The following is a 19,786-nucleotide window of genomic DNA, read 5'->3' as shown; positions in this document are numbered from 1 at the left end:
GCTTCTACAATGAAGATATAAACCAGGAGGTAAAACAGGTTCCTTACAAAGAACAAAATCAGGTTGTTTTCATACTATATTATATTCACTGCCTGAAGACAATAGAGCAGTATTAAAGTACGTTTGAAAAAGAAAACCTGACCAGGTGATTTGCTCTAACAGTAATTATAATGAATTATATGGTTACAATACTGAAAACAGTAAAATTGTGTACAATGTCAAAGAAATCAAAATGGTATCTGAAATATACTCATTATAAACAGACAATAACATATTAACAAGTAAGCATCACAAAACCGTAGACAATGATGCATTGATCACAAAATGATATTGAATGTTTGACTACTTGGATCACTTCACATTGTACACTAAAATAAATTATGAACAAACTAAATATCACCAATAGAACAAATAATTAAATGCTAAAAATATTGAAGTCCTTTAAAAACTTGGTAACACAGGTCAAAAGTTACTAATCTCAGGGTGGGTAAGAATTTTATTTTAAATCATAAATATAAAGGAAATTATATACAATGAAACAGAAATGTCTACAGAAGGTTGAAAACTTCCAAGTAGTAATGTCTTGGGCAAAGTCAAAATCAAAATTTTATAGTTGGTAAAGAATATGTAGCAAAGATTAATATTTTCTCAGAGACACTTACAAATTATTAACAAAATATTTATATCCCATTATGGGTTTTAAAAAAAATTATTGATACTTGCACAAAATGGGACTTGTAAATCAATCTAACAGGCAGATTTATACAATGCGCCATTAACACTCACTTTGAACGAACTCCAAGCCACTTTGTCATTCACTGAGCATGATTTTGTTTTGAATAATTTTCTTCTTGATTTTCTCAATTTGATAATGAAGTAGCAAAATTGATAAATATGTTTTAAAAATAGCCTTTTAACCAAATTTATAATTTACAGGATGTTACTTGGAACACTTTTTTTCAACTTGAAGGTGTTAACTAAGTCAGAGTTTTTGAATTTGGTGTTATTTTGTTATTCATCCTCATGGAAAATGATACAAATTCAATCAGGTGAATGAGAATTCATTCTTCCCATTATAAAAGAGGACTTGTTGAGCTGTTATTAATTGAAAGTTCAGCGTTTCAACCAGCAGCTCAAAGGAGCAAGCACCTTAAGAACTGGAGAAAGATCACTGAGTGAAATTTTAGAACTGAATGAGCAATTTGATTGTAAAAATCATGACTTGTAAGACTTCCTTCTTTTATACATGATAAGAATTACAGCTTTCATGGCAAAACTTCCACCTCATGTACTAATTACCATCTAAAAATACCACCTGAAGATCCCTAAATCTATCTTATCCCTAACCTCTCCCCAATTTTCAGAGTTTTTTATTCTCTCTTTAGACTTTTGTTAATGGAAATATTTGAGAAACATTATTTTAATGACATAATTTCTTATTTTAAATTATGATAACGTGTTTATGAATTGCATGGAATGTTACACATCTATTGGGTGCTGATCCTTTCAAAGTAGTCATTATCCATTCATTGTTTTCTTTTTGACATACAAAAAGATGTAGGCATTTAATATGTACAACTTGATGTGTTCAGTATAACTATGCAACTGTAAAAACATCATCACAATGTCATAAACTTATTCATCACCTCCTGTAATTTCAATGTAAATTAGAAGAGCATGTGAACTCAATGGGCACATATTTGAAAGTATTAACCTAGAACTATTTGGCTAGGAAGCCTGTAAATCATAGCATTTTCTCTTGCTTAAAGAAGCCTGCCAAGCCCACAGACTTCTAACTAAGAAAATTTCTTTTCTTTCCTTAAGAATCTAAGATGTTCTAATTTAATTTACAACTCTCTGAAATATATTTACTAAGGAATGGCAGCATACAGCCAGGTCTTTTCATTGCACTGGTTAATTGTCTTTCAATCAATATTATCACAGTTGATCCTAATTTAATCATTTAAATGGCAATTTCTTTTATTTTACTATCTATACAAATATTTTTCCCTTCTTTGTATTTTCTACATTACTTGATGGTAACATACTCATATTTTACCTTAACCAACTTGGTTGCCAAATGTATAGTCATCCATAGATTTAACAATCATGTCATTTATCCAAAAATATTAATACCATGAGTACCATTGTGTTGTTAGTGTAGAAGTAATTTAATTAATCACATATTTCAAATCTAGAATGTGTAATTTTTTTATAAATCAGTATTAAAGTTTTTACTTGACTTGCATTACATTTGTTTTAAAGGAAAAAAAATAACTGGTTTATACAAAGCGCAAAAATAATCTTTCATTTTTTCCATATACATAACTATTTACGACACTTTTTTAACATAGAACTCATTTTTTTTACATTCTAGGGAATTCCAATCAGTTTAATTGACAGAATTTTCCTGCCTTTTCTCAGAAGGTATAAATTTTTCAAGTGCCAGAAACACGTACTAGAATATTTCCCTGGAGTGGCAGTTAATTGCAACTTGGTTTACTGGGACTGTTGTTGGAGAGCTTTTTTGTTTGTTTGTTTTATACCAATATGCTCTGCATTAGAAAAATAGGACTTAAAACCAATGTCTTCAAAGGAAAAAAACAAAACAAAACAAAGACAAGTATATTCTGTAAAATTACTTTGCCAGGGTAGCTACATACATATAGTTGAATTGCGATCATTTTTCACTGACATTAGTCAGTGCTTTTCCTAAAATCAAAGTGGTGTTTACTTGTTGTAATAAATCATGAACATTAAAAAGGAGGTTTATGCTTCATTCTAAAAATATATATGGTTTATTTCCTCAGCAATATGTGTTATTTTTACTATTGAACAATTTACATTAATGATCCTCATTTCTTCTCCCATCCCATTTAATCCTATTTAGTATATACAACAAAAAGATATAATTCAAAAAACTTTACAGAAAAAAATCATAACTTCCTATTCCAAGTCTTTGAATTTGAGAAAATATTTCCACAGCGGAAGTGCTCTACAGCATGTTTTCTCAGCAGAGCATTTCCTGTCAGGCCAACAATATTAGGCACAATATGTAGACATTTTATATCTTTAAAGTTCATATATAAATATCTATGACTAGAATATAAACTTCTTGATGATGTTAGACATACTCACCATTGATAAAAGGAATAAACCTATTAATATAGTTCAGTTACTGAATACCAACATTTTCCAATCCTTATCTAATTTTTGGTCACCCTCAGAAAGTATTTACTTTGCCCTGAGTTCTTTGACCTTTAGCACCTGTATTTCATGCATCTGACTTGGACTTAAATAATTATTCATGTAAATTTTCTATATTCTCAACACTTTCTGACTAATTTTAAAATAGATACGTATTGGTATGCATATTGACATATGTTGCTGAATAACTTGAACTCTAGTTTCGCTCTCAACAGTATTTATCGAAGGAGCTGAATGGTTCTTTTAAATGGGTCATTATGTTACCGTCAATTATATTACATGCTTAATTATGTTAAATGTGCTTTTATCTTTGGAATGACTTGATGAAATTGTATTCCTTTTAAACAATGAGAACACCCCTTTTCTTAGATGGAGAAGGTTATATCAGGGGATTTGGACAGTTAGTTGCGCAGGGGTCGCGGTGCTCTCTGTTACGGTTCACCATTTATACCAGTGCCTCCCCTGCGCTTGCCCTGCTCCGAGAGGTTTATACTCCTGTGCTCGGTCAGCTCTGTGACTTCCTCAGTCCCATGGAATGAATACAGGCCTGACATACGCCGTTTCCAGGCAGGAGCTTTAAGCGCAGGAGTATGGTTTGTCACGTCTGTTCCAGAGAGAGGTTATTCCATCAACGTGCCACCCAGGATAAAGATGGTGAACAACAGAAATGTGTTCCTTATCAGAACTTAGCTTATCTTGCATAACAGAGGACCCTAAACTGAACTGTGTAAATCAAAACCTTGATGAGAGTTAGTCCTTTGTATTATTCTGGTAATATTTTCTTCATCAAATTATTAATCTCTTTTATTTATTTGGAAATGAATAAATACTGAGCAAAGTTTATGTTTAAAACAGTGAGTGTAAGGTTTTACAATGGAAACCGACTGTTAATTCAAGAGTGATCCCTCTAACATCTCTCTGCTTGTAAGACTGGACTCTTTGCAGTAGAAAATTCAGAAATATTTCACTTTTAATTAGTTTAACAAATTCATATGCTAAGTGAACAAATGTAAGTGTGAATTAGCAATCACAAATGTATGTTATTTCTAAAGCATGTCCACCATAAAAGTAATCTATTTACAATAGCAACTTCTGACCACCTTTAGTTTGCTTTGGGTTCCAGCAATATTAGTAAGATTCACCAAGAGCAAGCCAGTAATCTGCATAATCCAAGTATTACTTTCTTAGATCTCACATTTGAAAAATATCCAAGCTACTGCCTGTAGTCACAGAAATTTTCATGATGACTGATTTGTGTTACACTGGAAAAATCATTTTGTTTGACTTTAGAAGATAGAGTAAGATGCGTTATAAAATGGTATTAAATTGATTTAAACTAAATGGTAAAACAAGGAACATAATGGGAATAAATGGGAAATAGTTGTGTTATTCAGTTTCTTAAGCATAAATTAGATATTTTTGAAAACTGACTTCCTCTAGAAATCTCAGAGTTCTACTCAGGACTGTGAAAAAGTAATAAACAAACACACCCAAATAACTATGAAAAAAATCATATAAAACCTAGATTTTGATGTAACTGAATAACTTTATCCCCTGTTTTACTTCAATTTCTGTTCTTAAAGTTAACCTAACACAGATTTAGAAATAATAAACTTTATTGAAAATTGAAAATTTAATTTAATTATAGAATTCAAATAAAATTTAATCCAAGACAGAATAGTCATAATATCATACAGCTTTAACATAAATATATTATGTTTATCTTTGGGTTTAATTATTTAAGGAAAAAACCAGGAAAAAATCAATGAACTAAACCTTCTTAAATACATATTTTGGGAAGAAAAATAAGAAACCAAAAATATATTGGTGAAGACAAGTTTACTTTATACAAATAAATATCTTCTGACCTGGAATATCTTGTAAAAATTCTCAGGAATAATAACAGCACTCTCTATGTGTATATTTTTCAAAATTAAAGAAATTGCTATTTTTAATTCTAAAATCCAAAGCAATGTGGACTTCATGTTTTTTCTTAACTAATGGCGTTTAACATGGAAGGTCATTTTTAACTTATAGGAAAAAATTTAAAAATACCTTTTGCAATGGAAATATGACAAATATAATTTTCTTAGGTCATTTGTGAGCTTTTCCATCAGCAGCACAGAAATCAAATTTCTTTTCTTTCTCCTAGAAACTCTTGAAGTGCCAAAACTTTTCAGCTATATTTAGATTTTCCAACTGTAGCTCTATCTTCTCTTATGTCTTACAGCCTAATTTTGGGGGTTAGAACCTCTATAGATGCTGGCCTAACATTAACTTCTGACAACCTTGGATCCTGTTGGTCCAGAATATTTTTAAAAATAGCATATATATGTGTATATATATATGTACAATATTCTTTGATATGTGAGGCCACAAAACATACTATCTTGAACACTCTGAACATACTGTTCTAAGAGCATTTACTGTCATTTTTTCCCTGGTAACTTTTCAAGCCAAATTATGCTGCCTCCACCTAATGTTGCAAAAACTTTGGGCTTTCACCCAAAGTGATTCTAAGGCTCTGGTATGGTTCTGTGTAACCTGGCATCTTTCCTGGAAGTTAACTTTCTTAGGCAGCTATTTCTATAAACAAACTGTGTAATAGAAGAGACACATGACCATATGAAATGCCACTGCATTTTCTCTACAATCCTATAAGGAGCCTGTGCTCAGTAATTAATTATTAGAAGCTGACACTATGAACTGGGGGGGGGTTCCTTAACCTTTTAAAAGGTCTTTTATACTGATTGAAATTTACTTTCAAATATGTCATTTTGTCTCATAAAAATCAAGCCACTGAATTACATTTGTAGACATATTCCTTGTATCAGTTAGTTGTTGCTCTATAACAAACTCGTCCCAAATTAAATGGCATAAAACAACAATCACTTATTTCCTCACAATCAGGAATATGAGTTACAATTAGAGGTTCTCATATATTGTTATAACCATAAATTTTGGACCTCCATTACCAGGTGAGTCAGTAGGGGTATCTATGGATGCCATTCATACAGCAGCGTGACTATCCGTAACTTATCATCACCTGCAGCAAGTCCAAGCTATGGGGCAAGTTTCTTGACTCTTGGGCCATATGACTCAGACAATTCAATAAGGAATTAGATTACTGGGTCAGAATAGATACTGAGCACCTGATCAGAGGACATCAAGTGCCTATGTGACTTCAGCGTCCATGATGAGCGGTCAGATCAGCTGAATCATAATACTGTGCAACAGTTCATGGATGGAAATGCTATATTCAGAATTTGGACCAGGCAGGTCCAGAAAACTTAAATAAGTTACATGAACATATGGCTCAAGCTCCCATTTCATCTGTCACTGTGATACCACTTGCTCTCCCTGAGCTTGCACCTATGGCCTCACAGGGGTCCTTTAAAGCTAGCTGATGGAGGATTAAAAACTCAGGCTGCCCTGATTCATGTATGGGTCACCTCAATATGTTGGTAAGCACCAAAAAAAAAAAAGAAAAAAGGGACTGTAGTTGTATCATAGGCCCACCCTGTAAGACAATGGTGAGGAGACAGAGAAATCTTCCTATAGGAAGAGATATAAAAAACATTTAATTTGTTCACTTTATAAACAGCAGGGTGGCCTGAGATAAGGGTATAGACTGATTTCCAGAAATTGGAGAATGGTCCTGCTTTTTCGTCAGAAGCCTAGAAGGAGACAGTCTGGAAAACTGGAGACAATGAAGTCTGGCGAATGTCAGTGGACTCGTGGGAGAGGGCATAGAACGTGCAGATATTTGTGTCATCTTAATGTCTACCAGAGAGTCGGCCAGTACACCAGACATCTTAATTCATTGCAGTCCTCTAGCTTGTGTTGTTAGCCACTTGAGACTTGAACAATATACCCATGAATGGAGAGGACACAGTGACAAGGATGGAGATCATGCACCGACCCAATGCCATGGCTCCGTCTCTCCAAGACTGATGTAACTCATGCCACTGCTGATTGCTCTGTCTTCCAGCAGCGGAGGCAGATGCTGAGTCCTTCAAGGAGACCAGCCAGACATCTGGTGACAAATTGACTATATCAGACCCCTTCCATCCCTGGGGGAACAGTGATTCTCTCTGGAATTGACATCAACACTGGGTATGGTTTTGCCTTCTCTATCTAACGGTGCCTCTGCCTTCGCCACTATTCCATGGATTTAAGACTACCTGATTTAGCAACATGGGGTCATTCACAGTCTTTCCTCAAACCAAGGAAGTGATGGAAACATAACACTGGACACGTGATAATGGAATCCTCTGTTCTTATGACATAACACGTTATTTAGAAGCAATCAACCTAACAGTATAATGAAATGACTCCTTAAAGTCTCAGGGGAGTAGCTTGGGGACCAGACCTCATTTGGTTGGGCTGATATATTCCAAGATGCAGTATATACACTGAATCAGTACCTGATACATGTCACAGTAGTTAGAATATGAGAGTCTAAGGACCAAGAGGTGGAACTAGGGGGAGCCCCCATAGTAACTCATTTGCAGCACATATGCTTTTGAGCTTTGCAACTTTGGCTCTGCTGCATTAGAAACTCTTACTCTTGGGATGGGGAGAAGTATCACTGAACTTAAAGCTATGACCACTGCTTGGTAACTATGGATACTCAAAATGTGGGCCAGCAGGCAAATAAAATAGCTACTATACTTATGAGGATAATTTGGCTGTAATTATAATGGGAAGGTAAGTTGGCTCCTGTACCATGGGTATAGGAGAAATAACTGAGGAATTCTGGGGATTCATCGAAATGTCTCTTGGTGCTTCTATGCCTGTTGAGAGCAGCGAACTGCCAATTGCAGCAAAGAGAGCTTGGCAATGTCCAAAAATTAAGATATGAAAGTCTGAGGTACTTCATAAGGCAAACATACAGACCCATTACAGTACTGACTGAGGGTAAAAAAAATCTAGAATAAGTGGCGGAGGTGACAGATGATGAATATCAAGTATGGCCTCAGATACAATTTCAGCGGAGGAACGTAGTTTTTGCCACTGAAATGATTTTAGTAGTTTTTTTGTAGAGATTGAGGCCAACTACCATCTTGAAGATCAGACTTACTGTGAGGTATATGTCAATTTGGGTACTGCAAGGGATAGATTGCACCAGATACTTCTTGTGTGCTGTTTCTCATCTTTTTGGCTTTACCTGTGACACCAGTTACAGCTAGCGTAAACAGTTCTGGGTGGGCTTCAACTCCTCCTGTACTGACTGCATCTTGCTTCAAGCATGCACCTCATAGCTCTCACTTTCTGCCATGTATATTCTCTGAGTATATGGAGCAGGACATAGAAAAGAGCCTTCTTGGCATATCTACACATGTGCAGACTGAAAGTCAGGACAATTTAAATACATTATCCTGTCCCAGAGGCAACCACGAAACAAAGGCAATGAGAAGCTGATGGAAAAATGCTTCATCCTGTCAATCCTTGGGTGGAAAATTCTGACAAGTGTCCTAAACTTTCTGTGACCAACTCAGTAATGGTCCTTACAGTGCCCTTTCTTCTTGCTAGTTCAGAATTCCTGCTTTCTGGGATCACTTCCCAAATAAACTTGTTACGACATGATTCTTAGTCTCAAACTTTGATTTGAGGGGAACCCAGCCTCAGCCAGAAGACATATATGGCAAAACTATTTGCTTAAACAGGATTCAAAACTAGCTCCCTAAGAAAGGAAAGAATCATTCTTCCACAGAGATACAGCTGTCACTGTCATAAAATTCAGCATAAACAAATAGATTGACAAATATCCCAGTAGAAAATGTAACATCTAGCAATTACATACTAAGGAATTTAAGGTGAAATCATTCATTACAGGACATGGATGATTCTTCTGACTAAAGGGGAATTTAGTGTAAAGTAGCTCTAAAGGCTGCCAAAAAAGCAAACGTTATTGAAATAAACATTAGCAACTTATGACCACAACCTGAGCGTATCTTGACCATAGCAACTATCTTTATTATGGACCCATTAGAAACTAGCATAGGGTAGTGTCAAAGTCAATTATGAGAATAAGTTACTTGAAATTCTATATTTATAGATGAAAGAGAGACATAATCATTATCAATTTTACCTTCTTTTTTAAGATTTTATTTTTGTTTTTTACATTCTCTTCCTAAATAGAGACAGAAAAGATGGGAAAGAATTGAGCAGTCTTCCCAGGAAAGATTAGCAATGTTCTTCCATAAGTCAAACTGCATGTTTTGAGGAAGGAAACATTTTAAGTGGCAAAAGTAGCTAGTAACAAGGGTAATATTAAACATGCAATCACAAAGCAAAAAATCTTATCCAAGAATTTTAAAATAAAACCCACAGTCTTACTTTAAAAATGGGAATTTACAAGTTTTCTTGCAAGGAATAATATTCATTTGATATAATTTTCCAAATTTAGTGCAATGGCTTTTTGTTATCTGACTTTTACTTAATCATAAATGGTAATTTAATGATATAGGCACACATACACTAGAAATGAAAATTAACTATTAAATATCATCCCTGAGAATTTAGGATTAAATTTCAACTTTCCTCCTAGGGTAATTTTAACTCATTATCTCCTATAATCTTCAAAGACTTGTGATCTATATAAATATGCATTTTAAGGATCACTATTTTAATTGCATGCAATGAGACATTCTAAAGTTATTAGAAACTTAAAACATATACTAAAATTGCAAAGATAAATTTATTGCTTCTGATTAAAAATGTGTTAATACACTGATGCTGCAGAATCATCAAAATTTATTAAATTACATTTTAACTATTTTATTTTTAATAAAAGTACAGCATGAGCTGAATTAATATTTGTCATTTAATTTGTATATCCACGAAGAAAGATGACTTCATAAGTCTTTGAGTCATTAACAATTAATCATATTTCTTCAACATAACAATTAAATGACTGGGGAGAAATCTTGAATTTTATAAAACTCTATACATTTCTCTTTTGACACTGTAAATTATGTTTTTTCCAAAATAAAGCTCAGTGAGTAATAACTAAAAAATTCATGCTTGGATCCAAATCAGTGATTATAGAATCTCACATATAGTCTTATTTAAGCAGTACAGTGTACCTGTAGAGTCAATAAACCTTCCTGATATTTGACTACATATTTATTTGCTAACAGAATGAGTGTCGATAAAATGCATCAGTCAGTAACAGCCAAGAGTAACTTCCTCAGATAAGCCATGGAAAACAGAAGTTCCTGTTTAGGACAGAAGATATATATATGTGGCGTTGCCTCCCTGAACCCTCCATTCTACGACAGGACAGAAGCAAAGGCCTGCCATCAAATGAATGACATGTAGGACCAAGGGATTTCACGTCTATATTTTACCACATAATGAACGCCCTCCTTTGAATACCACGCGGGAACACCTAACCAAATCAAATCGGCAAAGTCAATGCTGGAACGTCAGCGGGCCACCAGATGGCAGCAATGCTTTTATGAATAATGCAGCATTCTGTGCAGTCCATCTAAGATTTCCTATGTTAATAATAGAACAATCCTTTATTTAGTAAAAGGACAGATTGGTTTGTAATAAAGCCCACCATTTTTTTCATGTCATTAGTTATACTTTATGGGGTTTAGGGGGTTTACTTGCTTTCTAGTAGTGTTTGCCCGCCCCATATTTATTTTCTTGCACATTAAACATTAAATTGCTGTTGAATTTCATTTTGATATTGTGGTAGAAAATGCCTGTGGCTTGAAACAAATATTTTCCTTTCTGATGGACAAATAACATCTGTGGTTGTAAATGTTCCACTGTAACTGTCAAAAGGGAAGGGTTTCACTTAATTTCCTGCCACCTTCATCAGCACATCCTACACATCAAAAGAGGGTGTAACCTCCCTTTCTACAAATTGATTTCAAGTCTATCATCGAGCTCATATATTAGAAGCTTGCCTTTTACCTGATCATGGGTGCGAGAATTTTGAAAAATGAGGCTTTGCTTAAATTCAAGTTAAAGATAAACAAACAAACTATCAAGTTCCAAATTATTTGGGAAAGGAATCTCAGTATCAGTATTTCCTTCCCTTTTGGAGCTTTTAGCAGCAATATGTTAATTTTGTCACTGTAAATTTTTGGGTTTGCCCATGTCCACAAAGCAAGTCAATCTATTAATTTCTTCTAGTGCTGGAAATGAAATGTTAGGCAAATTGGTGGGACTAAGGCCAAGAATCTGATAGCTCTCTACTGAAACAAAATTCCTCTGAACCCGCAATGAGGAAGTGAATGTCCCTTCCTTGGTCAAGTCACCTCATTCTGATCTGTTATCTGAAAACAGTTCAAAGAGCTTATTTCCTATTTCTCCTCAACATCAGGCATTTCATTTCATTGTTTCACTTAGGTCATCTCTCAACATCCTGTTTTGTTAAGATAAAAAAGAGCAACCTCCCCTCCTCTTCACATACCGAGAAACCTTTTGTGTTGCGCAGTGTTTTAAAGTCTTACTTCTGAATATTTATTTTCTACTAAATTTTGAGTAATGTTTTTAACTCATATATTGAGATATTTATGAACAGATTCTGTAACTGCCCTCTGCACTTCTGTATAAACGTTGGTATTTTCTTTCATCTTAAACTTAGTTTTTTTTTTAATTCTTGTGTTCATTTCAAATACTTGTTTATGGATGTTTGCTTTGTTATTTCCTTATACTGCTTTAAACGTTGCTTTGAGGTTTCAGAGTTTTGCTCACCACTGTCCAGATTTTTCTCCTGCTCAGTGTCTGGTGGCATATATATATATATATATAACACATATATATGTGTGTGTGTGTGTGTGTGTGTGTGTGTGTATATACATATATATATATATATAATTTCTTGTCTTCAGATCTAACCTCATTACCTCACATTTCTAAAAACTGAATGGCACCAGCTGTTTATCTGCCAGTGATCCTACATTATCCAAAAGCTCTCAGTTTTATATCACCCTGTGTCACCCTTATGGACAAGCTGTAAAATGTGATATCATTTATTGGTGCCATCTATTATGTACCAGCTTTAGGGATTAAATTGTTCCTTTTTTCTGGAAGAGGCTTGTGTGTTATTAAAAAATAATCATGTTTGCCATGAAATGAACATGGCTATTCTCCTTTTAAAAATATAAAATAAGACTTTTGAAAGAGATATGAAAAAGGGATCTGTTGGTTTGAATGTTGCCTTGCCAGCATCAGTGTAATGTCTTCTGTACTTTACAAGATGCAAATCACAAGTGGCAAAACCATACATAACACTTGGTGATCTTTCTTCAAAATGATGAAATTCCCCACTGGCAGTGCTTGCTTTTGCTCAGGTAGGGTGTATGGCCTGAAGTCCCAGCTTTGATTCCAAAGAGCTCAATTAGCCTCACCCTGGTTCGGTGGCCAGGGGGAAAGTACACTGGCCACCAATGCATGGCCCAATGTGGATCACATTGCTTCTTCCAAAACATCAAGGAAAGCAGTATATTCCATGAGAGGAGGAGGTTGACATCATGATGTCAATGAATGAAGAAGAGCATATTTCTTTTAGCCTCGTGTCAAACTGAAATCCAGAGTTCATTCCGGAAGCACCACTCTCACCTTGGAGCAGGCAGAGCCAGCCGTTCCAGCAGGCAGTGTGAGGTGAGCTAACCAGTGATCTAAGGGCAGTAGGTCACGTGCATGCATTCTTCTACTAAAATTTTAGAAGTATAAGTAGTCAAGCTGACATTTTCTTTTCTTTTTCTTTTACAGTTTTAATTTTGATTTATTTCTTTTTGAAATTTTAAAATCTTGATTCCCTTGGGTAACATCAGACTACAATTTAATAATGTGGTTATTGTCAACCTTTACTATCATCCAGTTGCATTCTGCTTTGATGATAGTTCAAAAAGAAATGACTACAAAGAGATAGTGTTATACCCTTTAGTAGTTAGTGGAAAAAACAAATGTGTAAATGAATACACATCTTCATAGACCACTAAGCCCCATGGAATCACCAGACAACATATACTTGCTATTGATTTCTCTAATAATATACTCAATTTATCAGTGTCTTAATTATATACTTGAGATTGTGCTTTTTTACAAGGAGAGATGTTTTTTGTTTCTCAAACATCAAATCTGCAAAAAGACAGTGGTTCCCAAGTCACATGATCTGAACAAGTAGGCATGTTTCATTTGAGGGGTGTACTTTCTATCCATCAACTTGTTTCTGTTTTTCCTTTCATCTTCCAGACTAACATGCTCTTCAGGTCTCACCTTAAATTTTTACAATCAATTTTATTTCCTGCCCCTAGGCTCTCTCTTTTGCAGGAAATCTTAAGCACCCCTGACATTAATATCCCTAAATCAAAGCTCCAATTATAAAATTATATCACTCCATTCATCAAAATTCTTCTGTGCAATCCCACTGGCAAAAAATGAAGCCAAAATCATAAAAATAATCATATTTCTTTCCTTTTAATCAAAAAGAAGTATTGTCATAATATCTCAGTTGGAGAAGAAAAAAATTTTTCCTTTGCCACTCATTTTGGGGCATAGTTTCCACACTTGCCTCTAAGCTCCCTTTTGTAAGTTGCTATCAATAGTTTGGTAGAAGCTTTCACAGCAAAATGCTTTTCTTAAAGTATTAGCTGGGATAAGACATTAATTAACTTACATTGATGAGAAATTATATTAATTACACTCTGTAAGAATAGAATATTTAAAATAATTTCAGTAAGTTTTGAGTACATAGTCTTAGTTACACAGTGAATGAAAAGATTTTCCCATGATGCAACAACTCTTAGTCCATCGGTCAAGTTCACAAGGTAGTACAGAGAATAGAAGTGGAGAAGAAATCCTGAACTGTATCTCACAAATACCTACTTCTCCTATCCAGATTCTTCCAAAATTCACATCTGAAATTACCCTCAGAGTGTTGTGAGAGATGTGGTTAGTAAATAAACAGTAATACCTGATTGCATTAATATGAAAATCAGTCTTTCAGAGTTCCTGTCAAAAACAGAATTGCTTCATTTTAACATTAATACAAATGGAAGGCAGGTGAGGTAAGGGCTGTTATTTCTGATACCCTTTGGTGTGAAAAACTGTCAGTTGGAGGAGGGATCCTGCTCTGGGTTCTACATGCAGATACAACTGACATAGTCAAGACGGGAACACATGTCCCCAGACTCGTGTTTCTTTCCCCACTGCACCTTCTAAGCGGTGAATGAATATCTAAAAGGAAGATAAAATGATTGGGGACACGATGGAAAGAAAAATAATAATAATTTAAAAATGAGAAGAAAAACCAACTATATTAGATATTAATGCTGCTCTTACTCTGGTTTATTTTTAATGCCATGCCTTTTAAGATACTGTGAGTAATACTCTAAAGTGAAACCAGCCTTACTTGAAATCTAATGCATATATGAATGTGAAGAATCATCCTTCTGCATTTAGTCAAACTAAGAGCAGTGGAAAATGAAAGAGAAAATTGGTAAAAGCTCAGATTTATTTTAAACCACCATTTTTAACAGAAGGGAATGGATAAAAGCAAAATACCAGTAGTTTTTTTTTTGGCCTAAAATAACATTTTCCAAGATGTTATTAAATTATCTTCGCATTAATAAATTTAAGTAGTACTTAAACATTTTAAGCTAAGACATATTCAGATCAGGAAGAGCAATCAAATTATGTTTGAATGTAAAGCATATCCTTGGAAAATATTACATGAATGTGTTTGATATATATTATAGCCAGAAGGCTCCATCCAAAGTCAGAAAACTAATACAAGTAATGATAAACTTATTCTGAGATTTACTTTATTCTTAGGGACAGAGCATGTTCCCCTGAGATATTTTTATATATTAAAAGAGAATCTCAGGTCCAGGAAATTTGGCTATGATTTTTGTTGAGGTTATCCATTGGTGCTGAGAGAGGAGAACAGACTTTCATCTTCTTGAGTCATTTAATTTTTTTTTGTTTTTCAAGAAGGCAAAAGATGGAATTCCAATCAGCTATAATTCACTCATAGTAGAATCATCTTATTTAAAGAATGTAATTGATAGATAAACCCGCCTTATATTATGGGTAAACTTTAAAATTGTATTAAAGGAAACTCAGCAAAACTGAGGCCTATTCACTGAATTTACTGAGTGATATTGGTTAGGAAAATTACAAAGAATTTAAGTGTACTATTCCATAGTACATTATCTGTATATTGTATTGTGTGTTCACCACCCAAGTCAAGTCTCCTTCCATCATTGTTTATCCCTGTTTTCCTTCTTCTACTTCCTCCCACCCCTTCTCCCTCTGGTAATCACCCTATTACTGTCTGTGTCTATGAGCTCTTTTTTTTTTCTTTTTTGCTTAATCCCATCACCTTTTTCACCGAGCCCCACAAGCCCATCCCCTCTGATATCTGTCAGTCTCTTCTCTATGCCTATGAGTCTGTTTGTATTTTATTTGTTTGTTTATTTTTTTCATTAGATCCCACGTGAAACCATATGGTATTTTGGTGAAAAAACCATATGACTGGCTTTTTTCACTTTCTTTACTCTCCTATTTACAAAAGGGAATAGAGTGTATACTCTGAAAATCATCTGGAAGCACTGAGTCTATATTGTGGACAAAATTTCCTAAAATGTTTTATGACAGTATTTTTTTTACTGAAAGAATGCAATTCTAGCCTTAGCAGTAACCATCGGATTAATTAAACGGTGTCTAGTTCTCTGGTTAAATAAGTATAAAGCGGAATTGAATGTAGAGTCTCTGTCTTCCTATTCTCTTTGGGGAGACAAAACTAATTTACATGACAGGAGTAAAAAAAATATTTAAGTGCTAAATTAAATGTCATGGAATTACTTACAGTGTTTGAGACTATCTTATATTTAACAAGGGGGTAGTTCCTTAGAAGTTGAGAATGTTTTCGAGATATGTATATTTGATAGCTACATCATAAACCCTTTCCCCAACTTTCAAAACTATTTTACACAGAGAGCTTTATGTTTCAAGGAAGGAAGAAAACCTAAGTGAAAATTTTCCTGTAACTTTGAAACAAGAAGATAGTAGAAATTAAAAAAGAAAAAACAACTGATTGTTTTAAATTATTTTACAGTCTCTTTCTCAGTTGAACTTCCATTTGAAAAGCTTTGTAAAAGCTGGATATACCCATGAGGAAGGGGAAAAGGTGACAGAAGCAGTTTGTGTGACAATGCTGCCTGACAATCCTGCCGCCCCTTAACATGGTTTTATTTAGTTATTACAACTATCTCTCTGTAAATGACATTTAGGATTATTTAAGATTATGTTGTAATCCTTCTAATCCTTAGTGCTTTAAATTTCAGGCTAAACACCAAACAGCAAACTAGCACTTATCAGGAATGTTTAAAACATGCGATTTGAACATAAATCTTTTTATTCACTCTTTCCCTGATGAAGACCCAGTGTCACTCTTATGTTAACTAAAAAAACACGTACCACCATTCTTTACAAATCACTCGGTTGCTAAATGTTTTCTCAAGCTACATCAAACGTGTGATGGTCCTTGACAATTATGCCAAATGCATAATTAAATAAAAGTTAGCAGTAGTGAACATTTACTAATTTAACTTAGAATTTGTATAACCTTTTATAAGTACAAAGTGTCTTTCTGTGTGTATGTGTGGAAATGGTCACTGTTTCCTAAGGTCAAACTATTAGATATGGATGTATACCTATATACACTATATATGCATGTATCTATATATGTTTAAACTTTTTAAACACATAATATGGCTTGTCTGCATATACTTTATTATAGAAGTTGCTAATAATGTTTTAAATGTATTATTTATTAAGAAGTTCCAATTAAGCCAAAGACTGTTCTGATACCAATACAGGCAGATGTTCTTGAACTCAGCCAGAGAACATCATTCTGATTTACTGAGAGTTGTTGAGTACTAAGCCTTAATACTTAATTAATGTTGTCACTCTTATGTTAACATGTACCAATCAAATAAAATTGAATCTACATCAAGAATTGAATAAAACTTTGACTATGAAGGAAATTTGGCTTTTAATACAAAAAGAAAATGAACAACTCAAATGTCCAAATGGCATATTACAAAAGAACAAAACAAATTATATCTTTCTATTTTTTTTTGTTTTGTTTTGTCACAAATGTGTGCATCTGAGTCTTTCAAGCATATCTCAGGCACTTAATTTTTTGTTTGTTTTACTACTCATTTTGAGTTTAACTTCTCTGTAGACACTGTAATTATGTAGCATATAACTGCTAAACCATCAACTTTTTAAAGACAGATTTCAAATTTTAAATTATTTCTAATTTTTCTCTTCTTTGTTTTTTTTCTTGAACCAAAAATCTCAATAGCCATTTGCTATCTGTAATCTATAATTCATAGACTGAGATTGAACACCAAGCCTAAGTCAAACTAGGGATTCTAAAGCTATTTCTGATGTAACACATCAGCTATGATGGACTTTTCTAGACAGGAAGAAACACTTCATTATTCTGTATGTAATGAAACACTTGCACACACACTTTCCAACGTCCAACAGTGCCTTAAAACCATGTTTTTTAAGTATAATCATGTTTATTCTGATCATTTGAGAGTTAGACCAGTTAATGTATCTAATCAAATATTGATGTAAGTCATCTAGACTTAGCTCTCTGGCAAATCCTTCCCAATGCTTCTTTTGTTAACAGAACTATAAAAACTATTTATATTGTTTGTCTCAAAAGGCTTACTCCTATAGTATGTATCTGTAGATACCCATTAGTAAATTTTACTTAAGCTCATGTGTTTACCTAGCTGATGTATTTAGGTGATAAAAAGATTTCAGCATGATAAAGAAATCACATGATTCACCCCGGAAAAGAAAACAGCAGGAAATGGAACTTGAATCTTTCATTTCTTCTGTTATTCACAACATCCTTATAATCACCTCTTGTTTCTCTAATCTAAATGGTTGACAAGACCAAAAAAAAAAAAAAAAAAAGGTGAACTGGATGTAAGAACACTGAGATTCCAGGAGCTGCGTGGGTACCTTACAAACACAACTAACTGGCAAGATTTTCACCTCCAGAAAGCTACTGAAAGTGATAATAGTTTTTAATATCTTTAGAAGTACCTATATTCAGAAATATGAAAAACAAGTAAAGAATATAACAGGAAATGATTAGTCAGGTTCAGTAAAGGTTAGGATGATACATATCATTAATACAGGTGGCTTAAATGTCTATGTTTTTTATGTTGTTAGCTATATAAAATTATACATAATATTTTTTCTTCAACATTTGTGGCCATATATATATCATATAAACTTGACTATCATCTTCATTTATAATCTAATTTAATTTTTGTAAGGGTAATAGAAGGAACTAAAAAAGGCTGTCTTGGCACAACTCCAAGAATTTCTTTTGTCCAAGAATTATTTAAATGTCAAATGATCATTTCTTCATTTTATAACATCGGTGATTAGGATGCTGAAATCACAGTATAGAATAAAACTAACTTACTTAGCTCACACAACCCAGTTCAGAACTAATTATAAGGCTAGGATTATAATTAAGCCTCTACATTTTGTTATTTATAGTAGAATAACAAAAACAGTAAGACATTGGGAGACAGAACATATCACTGACATACAATTTCTCACTTTAAAACAAAATTTATTTTTCCTTCTTGATTCTAAAAATTCACATTCTAATCATTTTTTACTTCAGTTTTTTGATTTCTAGGCAAGTATGTTTAGTTTTCTTTCTTTTTTTTTTCTTTCTATTTTTGGGGGGGGCTATAAAACATCATATCAAAAGGAATATCTAAATAGAATAATACTAGACCTAGAAAAATAATTTATTCCAAAATATGTTGAAAATGTTCTTTTTTAAAATTTAACATAGGTCAAAATTATTTGGATAAACCTGAATTAGCATCTGAAAAAATTCAGAAATAGCTAAAAACCAGTTTTGTTTTGTTTTTTCCAGTGAGAGTTCAGACAGAAAATGTCACCAACCTATTTACTTCTCTAAGACCAAATATATTAATTTTTATGATGCTGAATTTTCTTCAAGAGCCAAAATAGTCATAGAAGACATTACATATATTAACTATAATAATCAAGTTCCTTGGATACTAAATGATATAAATTATAAGATATATCTTTGAAGGTTACTTTGAAATATAAAAGTGAATTAAATCTCATATATATATAGAAAAAGATCAACCTCCATAATCTAAAGTTATTAATTGTAAAAGGGATTTTAGTAACATCAAATGTTAAATATTAAATTTTCCCATTTCTTTTTTTCAAAAATTTCATCTTGTTCTTTCCATTCAATGAAATATGATTGAAATTATTAATCCCAGTTATTTTCTCCCAAAAATTAAATTATGCAATATGAAAAGGTCTAATTTTTATAGCTGATCAACTCTCTCTATCCCTCTAAATCACACTGGTAAGCATAATTTATGACGAGGTGGCAGAAGTGGCAATGAGTGCAAATAGTTTATCATAATTAGTGAATCTTACTTTATGTATGTCTGAAAGATCTACATAAAATCTATTTAAGTCAAGCACTCTAGGTTTGAACTCCAAAGAGCTAGTA

The 19,786-nt window shown here is 33.4% G+C and overlaps 1 protein-coding gene across 1 annotated transcript in view; it reads right to left on the bottom strand.

Annotated features, from left to right (window-relative positions):
• The window catches only part of ARHGAP15 (Rho GTPase activating protein 15), a 609,081-nt gene that overhangs the window by 467,671 nt on the left and 121,624 nt on the right, over window positions 1–19,786 (bottom strand). The window lies entirely within an intron of this gene.

Source organism: Pteronotus mesoamericanus, unplaced genomic scaffold (assembly GCF_021234165.1).
Source record: "Pteronotus mesoamericanus isolate MK-2021 breed Mesoamerican mustached bat unplaced genomic scaffold, CSHL_Meso_final scaffold_651, whole genome shotgun sequence".
In the NCBI taxonomy this organism is placed as follows: domain Eukaryota; kingdom Metazoa; phylum Chordata; class Mammalia; order Chiroptera; family Mormoopidae; genus Pteronotus; species Pteronotus mesoamericanus.
The sequence above is the reverse complement of the archived record's forward strand: the minus strand, read 5'-3'. Positions and strand labels throughout refer to the sequence as shown.